The following is a 22785-nucleotide window of genomic DNA, read 5'->3' as shown; positions in this document are numbered from 1 at the left end:
TTTTTAATATATGAAATTTCCTGTCAAATTGGTTTCCATACAACACCCAGTGCTCATCCCAAAAGGTGCCCTCCTCAATACCCATCACCCACCCTGCCCTCCCTCCCACCCCCCATCAACCCTCAGTTTGTTCTCAGTTTTTAACAGTCTCTTATGCTTTGGCTCTCTCCCACTCTAGCCTCTTTTTTTTTTTTTTTTTTTTTTCTCCTTCCCCTCCCCCATGGGTTTCTGTTATGTTTCTCAGGATCCACATAAGAGTGAAACCATATGGTATCTGTCTTTCTCTGTATGGCTTATTTCACTTAGCATCACACTCTCCAGTTCCATCCATGTTGCTACAAAAGGCCATATTTCATTTTTTCTCATTGCCACGTAGTATTCCATTGTGTATATAAACCACAATTTCTTTATCCATTCATCAGTTGATGGACATTTAGGCTCTTTCCATAATTTGGCTATTGTTGAGAGTGCTGCTATAAACATTGGGGTACAGGTGCCCCTATGCATCAGTACTCCTGTATCCCTTGGGTAAATTCCTAGCAGTGCTATTGCTGGGAATGACTGATACTTAAATGATATTTTGATACATAAAGAAAAGCTAAAATGTTGACTGCCATTGATAAAAAAGCATTTCACCAATTCATACAAATGATACTAAACATTTTTTTTAAAAGATGTCCTGTGAAAACCAAGCCACAATAAGTTACTGTTTTCCATTAAACATGCTGAATTATTTGATCCCATATCCATACACTGTTATTGTGTTAAATCCTAAATGTTGTGACAGCATGTTTAGTAACTAGGATACATTAGTTTACATCTTTTTATAGATAATCTAAGAGGGTTAATTTTTCTTTTCCAGTTTTTAACCTTCTTCACCTCCTCCAAAGAAAAACAAAGGAAACATTCCTAGAATACTCACACCAACAGCTTTGCTATGTTTCTACTAACACGTATTTACCACGTGTCCACTTGTTTTGGTGTAAAATCAGGAACTGACAAGCCTAATCTGGAAGCAAAAGCTTCAACTGTGCCTGCAAATTCTAGTCCAGATAAATCTGACAACAAGATTTCCCAAAGCAGCAGCTGCCATAGTTGATATTCCCCCAAAATTCCAATAGACATCTCAATATGCCTGCAACAATCGTAATCGCATTATCCAAGAAGCCAAGCACTATGAAAGATATTGCAATGTGGATGAATACCTCTCTCAGTTATCCTGTTGTGGGTGATGGCGCTTCCAATTTTTCCTGGGCGATGGTAATGGAATGGAAGGGGTGCAGCTCCTTCAGCAGCCAGCTCCTCTCTGGAGTGCAGGTTGTACATGAAGTTGCATGCATGCCTGGAGCTGTGTTTGGCACCTCCATGGGCTCCTTGGGGCGGTTCACCAGGGGCCACTAGAACCAGCAGCCCCCACCCACAGCAGCACCAAGACTGCGGGTGGGGCGCAGCTGCCTGACCAGGCCTCAACCTGCAACGGTGTCAGGCTCCTCAGCAGGCAGAGCAGCCTGGACCTGGCTGGCTGAGGAGCAGTGACAGGGAGCAGAGAGCAGGGACCGCCCACCCCTCCCCCCCCACCCCCGCCTCCGTGGCAGTCCCAGAGAGCAATTTCTGGCAAGGCGGGGGAAGAAGGAGCTTGACTCCCCCTAATATACATTCTTAAGAAGACCCAGACTCTTTGTTCAAGTTCTTCTATAAGCGCTTCCCCACTTACAGTGGACCTCCCTTTTCTATCTCCTACTTTCTCAGGGTGGGCTCACTCCTGTGTCCAATCACCAGGTGGCTCTCATCTTGGTGTCATTCCTGTATCCATCAAGAGGAAGTTCTCAATGTATCTTGCTCACTTGCCCAATCACTAAGAGCCTCTCATATTGATCTTAACCAGGTGTCCAGTCACCTGGTGGCTCTCACCTGGCCCTCCTCCCTTCCTCCCCCAGGGGTCATCTTGGATCCGCAGTGCAGGGAGGACACACGACAGCCTCTTGAGCGTCCTCTTTCAGCACAGAGCCTGGCTTTCTCTCCCCTGTGGCCCAGCCTTCCTGTCCCAGTTGAGAAACTGGAGGTGAGGTCAGTGACCTGAGGCTCACAGGCCCTGGGAGATGTGGTGTAAACGGGTTGGACATGCCCTGCAGTCGTGGTGTTTCCTTTGTCATCAAGGCAGGTTATTTAGTCCTACAAAGAGGTCAGCGCCCTGTGGTTGTGTCTCATTTCAGGAGGTGGGGCTGCAGGTGCACCAAAGTTGGGGTGTACATGTTTGTGTCAGGATGTTAAGGGGTGTTTCTGTGGAAACAAAAGGACAAAGGTTAAATATTGGGGCAGATTATAACCCCAGTTCTGAGTTCTGAAGGCAGCATGTGGAAATTACTAGATGTTGGTTTGGAAGCCTCCTGTTGTTCCACCTCAGCCTGCATGGCTTTGGGAAAAGGCCAGTTTAGTCCTCAGCGATTCCAAATCAGAAATAGGAGAAAATTGCACACATGGGTTTGGAGACTTTTTGTGAGATGTTGCAAGAGCCTGGAAGGATCCAGCCCTCACATAGTTTACAGTAAACAGTTTACAGTGAACAGGTTTAGAATCCAACATCCACACGACTGTGTGGTGAATCTTCATTGTTCTCTTAAGTTAATCACCCCAAATATACATGCTAATGGTCTCCAAACTCACTCTGTCATGACTTGAATTCCATTTTCTGTGATCCCCGTCCTGCCTGTGGGGACTGAGGACCGTGGTACTGTGTCCACTCATCCTCTGTCTGTCTCTGTCAATTGAGGGTTTTCTGTACAAAAACTGTAGGAAGGTCTGTACACAAAAAAACTCTATTTGCAACTACTCAGGTCATGGTAAATGCTGAAATCACAACTACGATAACCTAAATTATTCTCCTCACTTCCAACTATGGTGCAAGTGAGACTAATTTGTTTGCAAAGTAAGTGTATTTTCACGTCTTGTCCTGGTTCTTTACATAAGTGCAACAAGGATAGCCCTCGATCATGCAGGCTATTTTCAACCCACTTTGCTGGAACTTATCCTATGAAATCTCAGATTAATTTCTAACAGCTGCTCAATGGCAGAGGCCAAGCCAGATACTTGCCATCAGACGTTGCCTACAGTTCCCACTGATTTGGGTTCACTCTTTTCTTCTCAAGGTCTCCAAAATATCCCGAAGTTCTGGCACTTTCCCAGAAGTGGGTCCTTCACTCACCTGAATGGGCTGCTGGGAACCTTGCAAGCAAGGTATCTGGCTGCTGTTTCCTGGGGCTTCATTCCTTCAAACTGTCTGGTCACACCTGAGATAGAGAGAGTGTGAGCAGGGGAGGGGCAGAGACACAGAATCCAGTGCAGGTTCTGTGCTGTCCCCACACGGGACTCGATCTCACATGCCCTGATTTCATGACCTGAGACAAAATCAAGAGTCCTACATTTAACCTTTTGGGCCACCCAAGCACCCTTCGGTTTACTGTGATTCATGAATATTGTGTTGGTATTATTTTGGTATCTCCTCTGCAATGTCTAGTAAAGATTTACTAGCCCATCATTGCCTTGGATGTGGCATGAAGAACTTCTGGGCTTCTCACTGAATCATTGTGTGCCTGGCATGGGTCCTGATTCAGTTCTTTGATGAGACCTAGTGGGTGTGCCCCTGAGGGCCAAAACCATGGGTAGGGTTAGGATCAAGCCACTGGAGGACATAGCCTCAGAAATAACAGCCGTGTAGGGATTAACCTTCCCAGAGGAGTGAGTTGAGGGTGCGTGTTAGTGTTCTGGTCAGGCATAGCATTTGGCTCCAGGGTGTGGCCAAGCGTTTCTGAAAGACTGAGGTCTGGACTCATGATGAGTTTCTGCAGAGCCATACAGCCTTGTACTTGTCAGGACAAACTTCTGGCTTCCTCCCTGAAGAAATCTCAGGTGGCCATGAGCACCAATTCAGTTCCTGGCCCACAGAAGCTTAGGAACAAAATCGGCTTATTTCTTTGAGTTCTGGAGGCTGGAAATGTGACGTCCGGTTCTTCTGAGAGCCCTCTTTCAAGGTACCGATGACTGACTATGTGCTGTGTCTTCACACGGTGGAAGGGACAAGGGATCTCTCAGGAACCTCTCTGAAGTTGGCACTAATCTCATTGATGAGGGCTTCACTTTCATGACCTACTAATTTCTCAAAGCCCCTTCCTCCTAACATCATCTCCTTGGGGGTTATCATCTCAATGGATGAATTTGTGGGAACACAGACATTCAGAGTGCAGAAAGATGAGTAAAATATTGTCAATCTGCCAAGAAAAGTTGGGTTACTGAGGCATGAAAATCACTGTGTGCATCAGACAAGGAGGTGGGAGAGGGAGGCATGGAAATCCCAAATGTGGCCAGAGTTTCAATGGCCTCAGAGACAGGCCATAAAGAGAATACTTGCATGCCAGAGGGACAGATTTCATTCTACATGATTGCATTTTTGCAAAATCCATTCTCTGCTGTGGGGAATCATTGCATGGGAGCTAAATCAAGGAGAGGAAAATCAGAAGAATATATCAATAATGCAGCATGCTAACAAAGTAAATGGATCCAGAGGGATGCCAAGCCAAGAGGGAGAAAAGGAGAAGTCGCTCCAACTGGAACAGTCATGCTCTAGGAAACAGTGTAGTTGATTGCTTTTAATTTGTCTGGGCCAAGTGGCCAGATAATTGTTCAAACATCATTGTGAATGTTTCAATGCGAATGATACTTAGATGAGATTATGAGTGAAATCAGTAGACATTGAGTCAAGCACACCATTCTTCCCATTGTGGGTGGACCCCATCTAATTAGTTGAATGTCTGTATAAAAGGCCAAACTCTCACAGGCCATGAGGCTCTCTCCAGCAGAGTACCCTTGGGTTCCATCTGCAACACTGGCTCTTCCCAGTTCCATGGTGGAAAGCCTTCGAATTTGAACTGCAACTTTCTCTTGAGTCCTCAGCCAGCAAGCCTTCCCCTTCAACCGTAGGACTCACCAAACTTCCACAGCCCCAAGAGTGCATTATTTTAAAAGAATCTCCGATAGATAGATAGATAGATAGATGATAGATAAATAGATAGATAATATATACATAGATAGATAGTAGATATATAGATAAGCTGATAGATGATTGATGATAGATAGATAGAAGAATAAGAAAGATAGGTGACAGGTGGATGAGAGCTAGCTAGCTAGATTGATAGATATGTGATAGATAGGTGATAGGAAGCTAGATAAGATAGGTGATAGATAATAGATAGATGATGGATAGATGGATGGATGGATGGATGGATGGATGGTTGGATGGATGGATGGATAGATAGATAGGTAGATAGATAGATGACTATTTATTATTGGTTCTGTTTCTCTGGAGTTCCTGAAGGCAAATTGCTTAGAGAAAGAAGCAGCATCTCAGCTCATTCACTCCATACAATGAACACCGAAGTGCACAGCTGAGTGATGCCCCATAAATGGCATGGTAAAATCCAGGCACACAGCAAGGGTGTGTGTGGTGACAGTTATCTACCCTAGACTGCCTTTGATGACCTACAGAATGAAGACTACCCTCAGCTTCCACAGCTTCTTTGTTCTTTAAAGAGCTCCTGGATGGTGAAATGGGAATATTGGAATAAAATCCCTTCCCAGGGGCAGGGTCCTTGGGCATGAAGATGATGTATTTGGTCCAGTGGACACACAGGCTAGTGACAGAAGTGCCCCTCAGGTTGACCTGGATCATTTTCCTTTATCTTTTCAAATATTTATTTATTTATTTATTTATTTATTTATTTATTTATTGAAAGAGAGTTAGAACATGACCTGGAGAGGGGCAGAGGGAGAGAGAGTCAGAATCCGAAGCAGGCTCCAGGCTCTGAGATGTCAGCACACAGCCGACACAGGGCTTGAATCCACAAACTGTAAAATCATGACCTGAGCCGATGTCGGAAGCCACCCAGGAGGCCCAGTCTTGGGTAATATTCCATCCACTCCCTTTCCCTGCCTGTGGCTGTAAAACCCATCTTGTATTCAAAGTAAAGTTCTCTCTCTCTTCCCTGTTGCAGGAGTCTTGAATAAAGTCTCACTTGCCTGTTCAGCTGGCGTGGTGTGATTTCTCCTATACAGGTCTGTGACACATCTGGAGTTCTCTTTGAGTCCTGTCTCCATACAGCACACAGATCCCAACACATATGACTTTCCTTTGCCAGCACATGCATGATTCCTAATGCTAGGTGTGTTTTTATTTTTGGCGTGTTTAGTTTTGAGAGAAAGAGAGAGAGAGAGAGAGAGAGAGAGAGAGAGGAAGAGGGGGAGGGGAAGGGAGAGGGAGAGGGAGGGCAGAGAGAAGGGAAGACAGAGGATTCAAAGCAGGCTCAGTGCTGTTAGTACAGAGCCCAATGTGGGGTTCAAACCCATGAACCATGAGTTCATGACTTGAGCCAAAGTCAGATGCTTAACTGGCTGAGCCACCCATGTTCCCCTTGATATGTTTTCATACCTAGAATTGACATATCTTCTCTTGTTTAACGGTCACTGTTTACTGTTGCCCCTTTTGCATCTTATGCAGAGGAGGGAAGTAAAACCAAATGGGCCTACTGGGAGGAAGAAGCTAAGAGTCCTTGGTCATCTGGTACTCACCCCAGTGCAGAGTGGGAGCACCACCAGAAGCCTGGCTGCCTGGCAGTCATTTACAAGCCACACAGCTTGGGATCAATTTTAACCTATTGCATGCTTTGGATACGTCATCTGTACCAAGGGCTGTAAGGGTTAATCATGTGAGCCATAGGGTTTTGGGGATTCGAGATAGAACCTGACACTTGGAATTGCCAAAGTGTGATTCTGATCTTGGTGCATCAGGTGAGTACCTGGAACCTAAGACTTAGAACAAGGAAGACCTTTCTAATTTGTGGGATCATCAGACAGTGAAGGGGCGGGTCTCTGAAGCAGTGCACTCCCTACCCTGCTGCAAGATTTCTTGCTGACTCAGCAGGCAGCAGAAAAGCTCCCCATGGTAGCCCACACAAGATGTCAGACAGTCCTCATCCCGCAAAAGCTGGGGGAAGAGGTCAGGCAGAAGCAATTTCCTGCCCACCCATGCAGCTTCTGTGTGGTCTGTGGTCTCACCTCACTTGTCCTTTAGCTAAATTATTTCTCTAGGACCTGACAGAGGTAGGGTCCTCTGGTTTGGGGGAAAAGGTGTCCTACTGTCTGGATATTGAGAGTCTGAGACCAGGATGCCAGCATGCTGGCATGCTTGGGTTCTGGGGAAAGCTCACACAGCTGAGAAAGAGAAAACAAAAGAGCAAGCTGTGTACTGACTTTATAAGGCTGCTGATCCCATGGGCTCCACCCTAACCACCTCTCCAAGGCCCTGCCTCCTAATACTTTCCCACTGGAGGCTAGGGCTCCAACACAGGCACTTGTGGGCAACACAACTCAGTTCACAGCAGAGGGGATCTCAGCTGTGCCCTGCCTGCAACTCAGGATCTCACCTTAAGAAGGCACCTAATGTCTCACTTGTCTTGGCCAATCCAAGCTTAGACCGGGAGCTTACAAAAGAAACACTTGCAAAATCCCTTGTCCCTCAGAGTGTCCATGCATCTGTGCTGGCCACTCACGATCTGAAAGAAGTGTCTTCATAGGACCCATATAAATGAGGAGGACATGATACAAGCAAAAATGGGCCAGAAGGACAGCCAGTGGTCAAGTATGTAGTTACCTACTGGGAATTCTTCCTCTCCCTGCACCCCAGCTCCAGAATAACCCCACTCATCTCCCCCCACTTTCTCTCTTTCCCATGGTGACCCCATACCCTGAGAGCAGATGCAGGAGACATCGGCAGAGATGTGCCTCCACCTTATTGGGCCTGAAGTAACCAAACAAGGAAGTAGACAACTCCTCCCCCTCCAATTTACCCAGGAAACACCTACCTCATTTTATTGTGCTTTGCTTTCTCGGTCTTTGAGGACACTACGTTTTGTGCAAATTGAGGGTTTGTAGCAACCATGAGTAGATCAAATCTATGGGGGCCACTTTTCCTAGAGCATTTGCTGCCTCTAGGTCTCTGCTAAGTTTTGCCCCTTATTATATTCTTTTCATTATTATATCTGCTCTGGTGATCTACAATCACTTATTACCTATTGCTGAAAGCTCAGGTGAAGGTTAGCATATTTTTATAAAAAGAACATGTTTTTAAGGGGCACCTGGTTGGCTCAGGTGGTTAAGCATGTACTTCAGCTCAGGTCATGATCTTACAGCTCCTGGGTTCGAGCCCAGTGTTGGGCTCTGTGCTGACAGCTCAGAGCCAGGAGCCTGCTTTGGATTCTGTGTCTCCCTCTCTCTGTGTCACTTCCCCACTCATGCTTCATCTCTCTTTATTTTTTTTTCCCATGTCTATTTTTTTTTTCAATATATGAAGTTTATTGTCAGACTGGTTTCCATACAACACCCAGTGCTCATCCCAAAAGGTGCCCTCCTCAATACCCATCACCCACCCTCCCCTCCGTCCCACCCCCTATCAACCTTCAGTTTGTTCTCAGTTTTTAACAGTCTCTTATGCTTTGGCTCTCTCCTACTCTAAACGCTTTTTTTTTTTCCTTCCCCTCCTCCATGGGTTTCTGTTAAGTTTCTCAGGATCCACATAAGAGTGAAAACATATGGTATCTGTCTTTCTCTGTATGGCTTATTTCACTTAGCATCACACTCTCCAGTTCCATCCACGTTGCTACAAAGGGCCATATTTCATTCTTTTTCGTTGCCATGTAGTACTCCATTGTGTGTATAAACCACAACTTATTTATCCATTCATCAGTTGATGGACATTTAGGCTCTTTCCATAATTTGGCTATTGTTGAGAGTGCTGCTATAAACATTGGGGTACAAGTGCCCCTATGCATCAGTGCTCCTGTATCCCTTGGGTAAATTCCTAGCAGTGCTATTGGTGGGTCATAGGGTAGGTCTATTTTTAATTTTCTGAGGAACCTCCACACTGCTTTCCAGAGTGGCTGCACCAATTTGCATTCCCACCAACAGTGCAAGAGGGTTCCCATTTCTCCACATCCTCACCAGCATCTATAGTCTCCTGATTTGTTCATTTTGGCCACTCTGACTGGCGTGAGGTGATATCTGAGTGTGGTTTTGATTTGTATTTCCCTGATGAGGAGCGATGTTGAGCATCTTTTCATGTGCCTGTTGTCCATCCATCTCTCTTTCAAGAGTAAACTGAATATATTAAAAATGTTAACAACCATAAAGTGCTTTTTAATTATGGTATGTACGTTATTTTTTCAACATAATGCTATTGTGCATGATAGACTCCAGTCTAGTGATAACTTTCATGCCCATTAAGAAACCAAATGATTCATTTGAGCCGCTTTGTGGTGGCATTCATTTTATTGCAGTGTTCTGGACCCAAACTCACAACTTCCATGCATTCCGGAGAGATTTCTCAATTCAGACCCCTGGGAAGATGCCTGCAGTTGTGCGGGATCAGGCATTGCAGCCAGATTTGGATGGAGGAAATGACTCTGGACTGTTCCTTCCTCATGAGCTTAGGAATGACCACAGTTGGAAGGATTGCACTGGGTCTCAGTGAACCTAAAAAGGAGGTGGCACGTGTCACATGCTGACCTCATCCCCCCAATCCATCCCCTGGGTGAGCTGGAGTAATCCACCAGTTAACATGCTGGACCACAAGGGGGGAAAAAAAAAAGACTATGATTTTGTGTTTTAATTTAAATGCAATGCTAAGCCATGAACACAAGCTGACCTATTTCATTTTCATTTCTTATTGTCTCTCAAGTTGCCAGGCCACGCATTCTTTCTAAACCCGGTGATCTAAAGGACCAACTTTTCCTCCTGCACACTGCATGGCTCACCTTGCCGCACCAGATTTCTTCTCAAATCTAGAACAAACAATCCTAATATTTGTATGGAACCACAAAAGACCCCGAATAGCCAAAGTAATATTGAAGAAGAAAACCAAAGTGGGAGGCATCACAATCCCAGACTTTAGCCTCTATTACAAAGCTATAATCATTAAGACAGTATGGTATTGGCACAAAAACAGACACATAGACCAATAGAATAGAATACAGACCCCAAAATTGGACCCACAAATGTATGCCAACTAATATTTGACAAAGCAGGAAAGAGGAGCCAATGAGCAAGACAGTCTCTTTAACAAATGGTGCTGGGAGAACTGGAGAGGAACATGCCGAAGAATGAAATTAGACCACTTTCTTACACCATTCACAAAAATAAACTCCAAAAGGATGAAGGACCCGAATGTGAGACCATCAAAACTCTAGAGGAGAAAGCAGGGAAAAAAAACCCTCTTTGACCTCAGCCATAGCAATTTCTTACTTGACACATCTCCAAAGGCAAGGGGATTAAAAGCAAAAATGAACTATTGGGACCACATCCAGATGAATAGCTTCTGAACTACAAAGGAAACAATCAACAAAACTAAAAAGCAAAGGATGGAATGGGAAAAGATATTTGCAAATGACATATTGGATAAAGGACTAGTATCTGGTATCTCCAAAGAACTCACTGAACTCCACACCCGAAAAACAAAGAATCCAATGAAGAAATGGGCAGAAGACATGAATGGACACTTTTTCAATGAAGACATACTGATGACCATCAGACACATGAAAAGATCTCAATGTCACTCATCATCAGGGAAATACAAATCAAAACTACAATGAAATGTCATCTCACGCCGGTCAGGGTGGCTAAAATGGACAGATCAGTACACTATAGGTACTGGTGAGGACGTGGAGAAAAGGGAACTGTCTTGCACTGTTGGTGGGAATGCAGACTGGTGCAGTCACTCTGGAAAATAGTGTGGAGTTGAGTCCAAAAATTAAAAATAGAACTACCCTATCGCCCAGCAATAGCACTGCTAGGAATCTGCCCAAAGGATACAGGAGTGCTAATGCATAGGGGCACTTGTACCCCAATGTTTATAGCAGCGCTTTTAACAATAACCACATTATGGAAAGATCCTAGTCCAACCACTGGTGAATGGACAAAGAAGATGTGGTTTATATATACAATGGAATATGACTTGGAAGTGAGAAAGAATTAAATCTGGCCATTTGCAGCAATGTGGATGAAACTAGAGGGTATTTTGCTAAGTGAAATAAGCCAGGTAAAGAAAGACAGATACCATATGTTTTCACTCATATATGGATCTTGAGAAACTTCACAGAAGAACACGGGGGAGGGGAAGTAGAAAAAAAGTTACAGAGAGGCAGGGAGGAAGACCATAAGAGACTCTTAAGGACTGAGAACATACTAAGGGTAGATGGGGGTGTGGGGGAGAGAGGAAAGTGGGTGATGGGCAGGGAGGAGGGCACTTGCTGGGATGAGCACTGGGTGTAGTATGGAAACCAATTTGACAATAAATTATATTAATAAATATTAAAAAAATAAAAAATCAAACCTTCAAAAAATAAAATAAAAAATGACCTCCATGCAGGGGAAGGGCTTCTCCCCATGTGACCTATGGACCCCTTGGATCTCACTGCGTGCTTCTGAGGATTTGCCTTGCTTCCTCACCAGAGAACCACCTGGTATTGAGCTCCAGAATTTCTGACTTTGCACTCCCCTGTTTATAGAGTCCTAATGGTATTCAAACTATCTCCTTTATCACTGTCAGTGGTTTTGGGGAACAGATTTCTTGTTCAGTCCATTGTGACTGTTTCTACTCTTTCTCTTTCTGTCCAGCTACTTTTGTGGGGAGTACTTTTCCTGTACTGTCCCTTTGTACCATACCCTCCCCCCCTTCTCTGTCCTCTTGCTGCAAAAACAGCTCCCTACCCTCCATGGCTTCTCTCTCCCAGTTCACCTCTCCAGAGCACATACCTGCTGAATTCTGAGGCCAAGTTATGCAGATTGTTAATGTCAATCCTCAGATCAATTTCCTAGGTAGGCAAAATGGTTTGGAGATGCTGTAGCTGCGTTTCAGAAGCTGAGAACATCCATGCTGTTCAGCCATCTTGGCCTCCTTTAAAACTATCCCTCAGTGGAGATTTATCTGATGTGTTCCCTCATAATTAGAAAGGGGTATGGGTTTGAGAAAATACAGAGATCAAGTGTCATTCTCCTCACATATCAAGGGAGCATGCTATCAACATGATGTATCACTGTTGATAGTGACCATAATCACCTGGCTGAGTTCATGCTTGTCAGTGTCTCTACTGTGAACTGACTCTTTTCCTCACATTTCCATACTGTATTCTTTGGAAGGAAGCTACTATCTGCAGACCATGTTCAAGGCTCCTGAAAACAGAGTATTTACCTAAATTATTTAAAAATTTCCTACATGGAGAGTTGTCTCTTTTCTCCCATTTATTTATTTATTTATTTATTCAGTCAGTCATTTATTTATATCAGTATGGAGCTCTAAATATGTCTTATTCTTGGGTTAAATCCAATACTAATTTACTGATTTTCCCCCCTCAGATTGTTTAAGCTTTGTCTAATGCAAGCTCTTTCAGTTGTCTCTTGTATACCTTTGACATGTCCCCCATCCTTTTCCAAGCTCTTCTTTCTTTGTGGCACTACAAGATGTTCTTGTATATTCCTTGCCATAGCCCTGGAATCAGGCATTTCTCCTAGGACCCTTGTTTCCTTTTATTGGAGAATGGAATTAGAAACCAAGATATGGGTGACAAGTGTGCTCTTCTCTACTCATGTAGTGTTGTATCTTGGCTCTCCCAGATGACAGAGAAGAAAATAGATCTATAGCTATCACTCTGTATATATACCCATGTGTATCTATCTATCTATACATATATATACACACACACACACACACACACACACACACACACACACACATTTATGTATATTTATTCCCCCCTCTATATCTAGTATATCTGTGTGTATCATCATGAGGGTGTGAGGGACTCCGAGACAAAGCAAGTAATGTCAACAAATTTCCTCAATTTTTATTTTTCTGAGAAAGTCTTTATTTTTATTTCACTTCAAAGCATTTTTTAAAGTTTTTTTTTATTTTTATTTTGAGAGTGAGACAGAGAAAGAACTGGCCAGGGACAGAGAGAGAGAGAGAGAGAGAGAGAGAGAGAGAGAATATCCCAAAGCAGGCTCCATGCTGACAGCAGAGAGCCCATTGCAGGGCTCAGTCTTCCTAAGCATGAGATCGTGACCTGAGCCAAAACCAAGATTCAGAAGCTTAACTGACTGAGCCACTCACTTACCCCTTCTTTCACTTTTTAAGAATAATTTTGCTGTCAGGGTGCCTGGTGACTCAGTTGGTTCAGCGTCTGACTCTTGATTTTGATTCAGATCATGATCTCATGGTTTCATGAGGCTTAGCCCCATGTCTGCCTTCACACTGATAGTGCAGAGACTGCTTGGGATTCTCTCTCTCGCTCTCTCTCTCTCTCTGCATCTCCCCTGCTCATATGTGTGCACTCTTTGATTCAAAATAAATAAATAAACATCTAAAAAAAAGAATATTTTTCTGGATACAGAATTCTATGTTAAGTTCTTTCAATACTCTAGATAGTTCACTCCATTCTCTTCTTACTGGCATGGTTTCTGAAGAGAAGTCCAATGTAAATATCACCCTGTTCTTCTATAAGTAAGACACTTCTTCCTCTCATTTCTTACCAGAGTTTCTCTTTATCTTTGATTTTCTACACTTTGAATATGATGTGCTTATGTATATATGGAGTTTTTGAAAAAAATAGTATTTGGTGTTCCTTGAGCGTCCTGTATCTGTGATTTAGTGTCTCTCTTTGATTTTGGAAAAGTCTCAGCAATTATTACTTCAAATATTTCTGTGATTCCTGTCTCGCCTTTCCTTCCAATATTCTAATTATGTTTATGTTATTCCTTTAGTAATTGTCTTACAGTTTTGGACATTCTGCTCTTTTTCATTCCTTCTTCATTTTGTGTTTTTGTTTTACAAGTTCCTGTTGACTTGACTTTACACTTACTGATTCTTTTCTTCCTTCTGTCCAGTCTACTGATGAACGCTTAAAGGCATTCCTCATTTGTTACTATACTTTTTATTTCTAGCATTTCCTTTTCATTCTTTCTTAAAGTTTCCATCTCCCTGCTTACATTGCTACCGCTTTATTGCACATTGTCCACTTTTCCCATTAAAGCCCTTATCATATTGCATATATTAATCTTTAACTCTCGCATATAATATTCTCAAAATGTGCCATATCTGAGTCTGGGTCGTATACTTTCTTGGTCCCTTCTGACTGTTTATTTTTACTTTTAGCATGGCTTGTATTTTTCTGTTGAAAGGTGGATGTACAATATTGAATGATAGAAACTAGAGTACATAGGCCTTTAGTGTGAAGTTTTATGTTTATCTGGTTAGGGGTTAGGCTGTGTTATAGCTGTAGGTGTCAAAGAATAAAACTTCTATCATCTTTGTTTTGGTGTTCTCTGTTGTCTTTGGGTTTTCCTAGAGACTAATTAAAGAGAAGCTGCCTTCTTTTCACAATAACCACCTATTATTTTGCATGAGTGCTCTTCATACAGTGTTAAGATGTGGTGGGAAAGGAAACCTTGGGTAGTTGTATGATTAGGTCTCAGTCTTTCAGTGAGCCTGTACCCCTGGGATATGACCTTCACAAGTGCCTTTCAGTTCTCTATTATGGTATTGCAGGGAAGGTCTAGAGGTATTGCAGGGAAGGTATAGAGGACCAGAGGTGGGTATTACCCTTCGCTCACATTTGTTACCTTCCAAAAAAACAGTTTCTCTTGAGGGCAGGCCTTTTTAAGAGCAGAAGGCTGTGGGGGCATCTTTTTTTGTGTGTTCCCTGTTGTCTTTGGGTCTTCCTAGAGACTAATTAATGAGAAGCTTCCTTCTTTTCACAATAACCCCCTATTATTTTTGCAGGAGTGCTCTTGATACAGTGTTCAGATGTGGTGGGAAAGGAAACCTTGGATAGTTGTATGATTAGGTCTCAGTCTTTTAGTTATTCTGTACCCCTGGGTTATGACCTTCACAAATATCTTTATTTCAGTTCTCTATTCTGGGGTTTCAGGAAATGTGGAGAGGGCCACAGATAGGTATTACTCTTCCCTCAGGTTTGTTAACTTCCAATAAAATAGTTTCTCTTGAGGGCAGGCTTTGTTAAGGGCATAATGCTGTGGGGGGGGGGGGGTATTTCAGAATGGTTACTTTCCCCTCCTCCTGCCAGAAGCACTAAGGGATTTTCTTCCCATCTTTCACATGAGAACTTGATTTGCGACTCCTGGAGGTAAAACTCACAAAAGCGTGGGTCCTCCATAAGACCAGATCCCCAGGAGTTTTTAATTCTCAACTAGTTCTCAACTTACTTTTATTTGGTTCTCAATAATTTTAATTCCCAATTAATTCACGTGGTGCCTCCAGCAATTCTTGAATTACGGTTTAAAGTGTTCCTGTCAGCAACTTCTACTTGTGCCTTTCTGCTCAAGTAAACTGTGTGCCACTCTGTGTTGGGGGCAGCACTCTGCCCTGTGACCTCAATTCTCTTGTGGATCCTAGAAGAGTTTTGATTTCAAGTTTTTTTTTTTTCTTTTTGTGAGAATGGGAGTGATGACCTCCCAACTCTTTACATGCTGGACCAAAATTTGGAAGTCTACAATCAATCGCCTCTAAATCATGCAAACAACGTGGCTTATGCTGAGCACTTGCCTTGCACTGGGGAGTCGTTTTGGTAAGTACAAGGCAGCGGGTGTCTAGATGGCTAGAAGGCACCTTAAGGTGTTGAGTCTCTGGGGACACGGTGTAAAGACCTGTGTTGTCACAATTCATTGCTGGAAGAAGTAAGCATTGCCTTTGTGACTCCACTGGGAGACAGTCCTTGGCACCTTGCACCTGGCTTCCCCCTGGCTTTGATCTTATGCCTACTTCTTTTGCTATTTTTCCCTTATTTCCTTTTCGTGTAATAAATCTGAGCGACAAGTATGACTGTATCATGAGTTCTGTGAGCTGTCTTGGGGAATCAGTGGGCCTGGGTAGGTAAAAACAAAACAAAGGAAAACAAAAGAAAACCAGCAAACGTGTTCAGATTTTAATAGAGGTATCATTGAAACTGAAGATCACTTTGTGTAGTGGTTCATCTGAACAATATTAAATCTTCTAATTGAGGGAAATGAAGATATTTTTTTCCATTTTATTCAGGTCTTCTAAAATTTCCTTCAGCAATAGATTACAGTTCTCAGTGCACAACTCTGTTGTCTCCTTGGTACGTTATTGCTATTTTATTCCTTTTGATGCGATTGTAAGTGAAATTGTTTCCTTACTTTCATTTTTGTAGTGTTCATTTCTACTGTATAGAAATGCTACTGATTTTCACATATTGCTTTTATACTCTGAAACACTGTGGTGTTTGCTTTTTAGCACCAATAATATGTCAAGTTTTTCTTTTTTAAATATATAATATGCCGGGTTTTTTTGGGGGGGGGCGGGGGGAGGATGTTAAATCTTTGCATGTGTGTGTTCCAATCAAACTTTATTTATAAAAATAGGCTGTAGCAAACTGATTTCTGCCTTAAATAAAAAAACTGGGGATAATTTTTTCTGACCGTGAAAGAGGCACTGAGGACAGAACCCAGTTGTGCTTCTTATGTGAGCAAATAAGCCTTTCTTCCTCCATTACTGCCTTTTCTTGCTTCATAGCATAAAAGTCATTTTATTATTTTTACTTTATTTAATAAAATGTAAATATTTAAGGTATAAAATATTATACTTTGAGATATATATACATATATATAGTTATGTATATATATATATATAACTATATATATATACTATACTACATATTGTTATATATATATAGTTATATATATACATATATACTTAGTTAACTATATATATATAGTTAAATGATTATATATATAGTTATATATATACATATATACATAGTTAACTATATATATATAGTTAAATGATTATATATATAGTTATATATATATATATATGTATATAGTTAAATGATTATTACAATCAAACCAATTAACATGTTCATCTCACATAGTTACTTTTAGTTTTTGGCAGTGAGAGCATCTGAGAACTACTCTTTTTAAAATTTTTTTAACATTTATTTATTTTTGAGACACAAAGAGAGACAAAGCATAAGCAGGAGAGGGGTAGAGAGAGAGGGAAATGAATCTGAAGCAGGCTCTAGGCTCTGAGCCCGATGTGGGACTCGAACTCATGAACTGAGAGAATATGACTTAAGCTGAAGTCGGACACTTAATCGACTTAGCCACCCAGGGGCTCCTGAGAGCTACTCTTCTGGCAAATTTCTAGTACGCAATACAATATTATTAACTATAGTCAATCTGATGTACATCAGATCTCTAGAACTTGTTCATCGTGTATAACTGAAACCTTGCCCCGTTGACCATAAGGTAAACCATCCTTGCAACTGAGAATTCCACTTGTTCAAGGTGAATTCAGCTTGCTAGTATTTTATGGAGGTTTTTTTGCATTTTTATTCATCAGGAATATTGGCCTGGAGTTTTCTTTCCTTGTAGTGTCTTTTTCTGGCTTTGGTATCAGGGTATTTTTGCCCTCATTGAATTAATCAGGACATATTCATTCTTCTTCAGTTTTTATGGGGGGGATGATTTAAAACATTTTTCTTTTTAATGCTTATTTATTTTTGAGACAGAGAGAGACAGAGCATGAACGGGGGAGGGTCAGAGACAGAGGGAGATACAGAATCCAAAGCAGGCTCCAGGCTCTGAGCTGTCAGAGCCCGATACGGGACTCAAACTTACGGACCGGGAGATCATGACCTGAGCCGAAGTCAGACGCTTAACCGACAGAGCCACACAGGCGCCCCTATGGGGGGGATGATTTTGAGAAGGATTGGTGAAGTCATTCAGCCCCAGGCTTTTCTTTGTTGGGGGTTTTGTGATTATTGATTTAATCTCTTTACTATTTATGGGTCTATTCAGATTTTTTACTACTTCATGAGTTAGTTTATGTTGATTGCATGTTTCTAGCAATTTGTCCATTTCACCTAGGTAATCAAATTTTTGGTGTATAATTTATCACAGTATTCTCTTATCCTTTTTATTTATGTATAATTGGTATAATCACTTTCATTTCTGATTCTAGTAATTTAAGTATTTTTCTGTTTTTTCTTTTTTTGGTCATTCCTGTTTGTCAGTTTTGTTGATTTTTTTTTTTTCAAGGAACCAACTTTGGTTTCAGTGATTTTATGTATTGTCCTTTTATTCTCTCTTTTATCTGTATCTGCTCTGATGTTTATTATTTCCTTCCTTCTACTAGTTTTGAGTTTAGGTTACCCTTTTAAAAAATTCCTTAAGATGTACAATTACGGTATTGACTTGAGATCTTTTTCAGTGTACGCATTTACAGATACAGATTTCCCTGCACTACCTTTGTTAAGCCCATGAGTTTTGGTATGTTGTGTTTTTGTTTGTGTTTGACTAAAGGCATTTTCAGTTTCCTTGTCATTTCTTCTTTCACCCATTGGTTGTTTAAGCGTGTGCCATTCAATGTCTACCTATTTGTGAATTTTCCAATTTTTCTTTGGCAACTGATTTCGAGCTGTGTTCCACTGAGATCAGAAAAGATGTTGTATAAGTTTGGAATCTTTTAAAATGTATTAAGACTTATTGTGTAGCCTGGGGAACCTGGGTGGTTCAGTTGGTTAGGCATGTCACTTTGGCTCAGGTCATGATCACTTGATTGGTGGCTTTGAGCACCATGTCGGGCTCTGTGCTGACAGCTCGGAGCCTGGAGTCTTCTACAGATTCTGTGTGTGTGTCTCTCTCTCTGCCCCTTCCCTGCTTGCACTCTATCTCTCTCTCTCAGAAAAATAAACAAATGAAATAAAACACAGCAAAAAGACTTATTGCATAGCCTAACAAATAGTATCCTGGAGAATATTCCATGTGTTCTTGAGAAGAATGTGAATTCTTCTCTTCTTGGGTAGAGTATTCTGTATATGTTGGTTCTGTATGTATACAATTGGTTTATAGCATTGTTTAATTCCTCTGTTTCTTTATCATCTCTCTGGTTGTTGCATCCATTATTGAAAGTTAGGCATTTTAATCTCCAACTACTATTGTAGAAAAGTCTATTTCTCCTTCAGGTTTTGCTATATATATCTTGGGGGCTGTGTTGTTGGTGCCTGTATGTTTATAATTGTTATATCCTCTTGTTGTGTTGAACCTTTTATTAATAGTCTCTGTTTCTCATAACCTGTTTTGATTTAAAGTCTATTTTTTCTTTTTCCTTTTTTAAAATATTTTTAATGTTTATTTATTTTTGACAGAAAGAGAGAGAGAGAGAGAGCATGAGCATGAGTGGGGGAGGGGCAGAGAGAGACACACAGAATCTGAAACCTGCTCCAGGCTCCAGTCTCCGAGCTGTCAGCACAGAGCCCGAGTGGGACTCGAACTCTTGGATCCCAAGATCATGACCTGAGTCAAAGTCAGATGCTCAACCGACTGAGCCACCCAGGCGCCCCTAAAGTCTATTTTTTTCTGATAGTAATATAGAAACCCAGCTGTCTTTTGGTTACTCTTTGCATGAGATACGTTTTCCATCTTTTTACTTTCAATTTGTTGTGTGTACTTACATCTTTTTTTTTTTTTTTTTTTTTTTTCATTTCTTTTTTTTTTTTTTTCAATGTTTTTTTATTTATTTTTGGGACAGAGAGAGACAGAGCATGAAAGGGGGAGGGGCAGAGAGAGAGGGAGACACAGAATCGGAAACAGGCTCCAGGCTCTGAGCCATCAGCCCAGAGCCCGACGCGGGGCTCGAACTCACGGACCGCGAGATCGTGACCTGGCTGAAGTCGGAGGCTTAACCGACTGCGCCACCCAGGCGCCCCCCTGTACTTACATCTAAAGTGAATGTCTAGCATCTGGATGGAGGATGTATTTTATCCCAGATTTCAATTTATGTTTTAATAGGAGATTTATTTTCATTTAAAAAGTTTGCTAATAAAGAAGGATTTACTTCTCTTTACCTGTTTGTTTTTAGTACATCTTTTATGCTTTCTGTTCCTCAGTTTCTTTATTACTGCCCTCCCTTTTCTGGGTACTATACCACTTTGATTCCCTTTTTAAAAGTTATTTCTTAATGACCTTAGAGATTACAATTAACATATAACAGTGTAATTTACATAATGCTGATTTAGTTTCAATAGTGTATACTCTGATCCTGTATGTCTCTATTCCTACCCCAACTAGTATTGTCACAGATTAATCTTTATGCATTTCATAGACATTAATATTGATTTAAAATCATTGTGTTCTGCATTTGGCTATTATATAGGAAAAAGAGAGAAGTTGCAAACGATACCAAAAGTACACTAATACTGGCTTTCATATTTACCCCTGTGGTTACCTTTACCAGTGTTCTTATGGTAACCTTACCTTTTTTCTTATGACTTGGAGTTATACTCTTTAATGTCCTTTCATTTTAGCCCAAGAAATTCTCTTTAGTGCTCCTTTTTCGTATGTATAACTTTTTAAATGTTCTTAAAATTTTATTTTTGAGAGAAACTGGTAGTGGGGGAGGGGCAGAGAGAGAGGGAAAGAGACAGAATCTCAAGCAGGCTCTGAGGCTCTGCACTGTCAATGCAGAGCCTGATATGGGGCTCAAATCCACAAGCCATGAGATCCTGACCTGGGCCAAACTCAGTGCTCAAGCGTCTGAGCCACCCAGGCACCCCAAGGGAAATCAGCTCTTCATTTTAGGGAGGATCCTTTGTAGGTGATGAATTAGTTTTCTCTTCCTGCTTTCTAAATTCCTTCTTAATGTTTCAACAAGTTGACTGTAAAATGTGTCATGGTGTAAATCTCTTTGAATTTATCCTCCTTGGAATTGATTGATCTTCTTGGATGTATACATTCATTTATTTCCTCAGACTTGAGAACTTTTGGAATGTGATTTCTTCAAATATTTTATCTGCCCTTTCTATCTCTCATCTTCTTTGGAACTCCTAAAATGAGAATGTTGATGACTTTGATGATGTCCCACAGACTCTGTTCATTTTTATTCATCCTTTTTTTTCCTTCTTTTCTTCAGACTGGATAATTTCAAGTTCACCAATCCTTTCTTCTGCTTTCTCAAATTGACACTGAACCTCTCTACTGAGTGTTTTGTTGTAGCTATTGTACTCAGCTTGAGAATTTATTTGGTTTATTATTAAATTTCCTATGTCATTATTGATATTCTCCTGTTTTTCTCACATCATTTTCCTTATTCCCTTTAGTTCTTTGTCCAAGGTTTCCTTTAAATTCATTGTACATCTTTAAGAGAGTTGATTTAGCATCTTTGACAAATAATTCTAATATTTAGTCTTCCTAGAGGATGATTATTTCTAAATTCTTATGTTTTTTCCTGTAAATCAGCTGTATTTGCCTGTTTCTTTGTATGTTTTACTATTTTTTGTTCAAAACTGGACATTTTGAGTGTTGTGTAATTCTGAAAAAGTAATCCTCTCAGCCTTCAGTGATTGCTAAGTCTTGCTTGTGAAGGGTTGAATTTATCCATTTGTGACTTTTCCAAACTTTTTCTTTCTTTTCTTTTCTTTTTTTGTAAAGTGTCTATTCCTCATTGTATGTAGTAATTGAAGTTTATTTTCTGTTACCTCTGTGATCAGCCAGTGGCCTAAAAACAATTTTCTTAAATGTCTGACTCCCAAAAGAGCATGGGGAAAGTACTGCCTTTTAAATCTCCTGGGAGCTGCTTCAGTCTTTGAGGGTTAAAACTGCGGCTGCCAGTTTTTGTGCTGGCCCCTCAGTGATCAAAAGGAACATGGGCCCGAAGAACACACAATCTAGATGTAGGGAGGGGAAGGTCCTTACTGCCCACCCTGGCTCCAGAAAGCTGTACCAGGAACAAGTTCAGCTTCCCCCAATGCCTCCTACCAGGAGGATGGGGAGTAACACCCCACCAAATGCTGAAATTTGCTAACATTTATCAGCCTCTTCATCATCTTCTTCCCTGGGTGTTGACAATGTTTGACTGACTCGTAGAGTTCTAGAACATTTGATTCAGACAATTATGCCAGTTCAAAACCTGTTTACATGGAGGAATGGATCTTTGGAGCTTCCTACTCTACCATTTTCTTTCTGTAGGTAGGTTTTTACTTCTCTTGAGTAAATATCTGGGAGTGAAATGGGAAGTACATGTTTAATTTTTGGGAAACTGCCAAACTGCTCTCCAGCATGGTTTCCAAAGTACCATTTTAAACAAATCCACCAGCAGTGTGTGAGAGCTCAGTTGCTCTGTATCTTTACCAGTGATACATATGGTCAGACTTTAATTTTAGATTTTCTGGTAAGTGTGTAGACATATCCCATTGTCATTTTAATTTGCATTTCCCTAATAACTTGTGATGTTGAACATATTTTCATATGCTTTTTGCATCTGCATTTCTTCTTTGGCGAAGGATCTGTTCAATCTTTTGCCAATTTTCACTTGGATTGTTTGTTTTTTCCTTAGTATTGAAAGTTGAGACATCTTTATATATTCTGAGTGAAAATCCTTTATTAGATATTTTATTTGGAAATATTTTCCCCCAAACTGTGGTTTGCCTTTTCATTCTTTTTATTATTATTATTTTTTAGAGAGTGAGAGAATGAGAGATTGGGGGAGAGGGGCGGAGGGGGAGAAACAGACAGAATTTTAAGCAGGATCCACGCTCAATGCAGAACTCAGTGTGGGGCTCTATGCCATGACCCTGGGATCATGACCTGAGCCTAAATCAAGATTTGAACTCTTAACCTCCTGAGCCGCTGAGGAGTGTCAACCTTTTCATTCTT

General features: G+C 41.3%; 1 long non-coding RNA gene and 1 pseudogene across 1 annotated transcript in view; one reads left to right on the top strand and one right to left on the bottom strand.

The window, feature by feature from the left end:
* The window catches only part of LOC145713334 (uncharacterized), a 485335-nt gene that overhangs the window by 151494 nt on the left and 311056 nt on the right, over nucleotides 1-22785 (top strand). The window lies entirely within an intron of this gene.
* Nucleotides 845-15778, bottom strand: LOC145713374 (transmembrane protein 65-like; annotated as a pseudogene).

Source organism: Panthera onca, chromosome F1, assembly GCF_046562875.1.
Source record: "Panthera onca isolate mPanOnc1 chromosome F1, mPanOnc1 haplotype 2, whole genome shotgun sequence".
Taxonomy (NCBI): domain Eukaryota; kingdom Metazoa; phylum Chordata; class Mammalia; order Carnivora; family Felidae; genus Panthera; species Panthera onca.
Note: the sequence above shows the minus strand (reverse complement) of the source record. Positions and strands in the feature narration are given on the sequence as shown.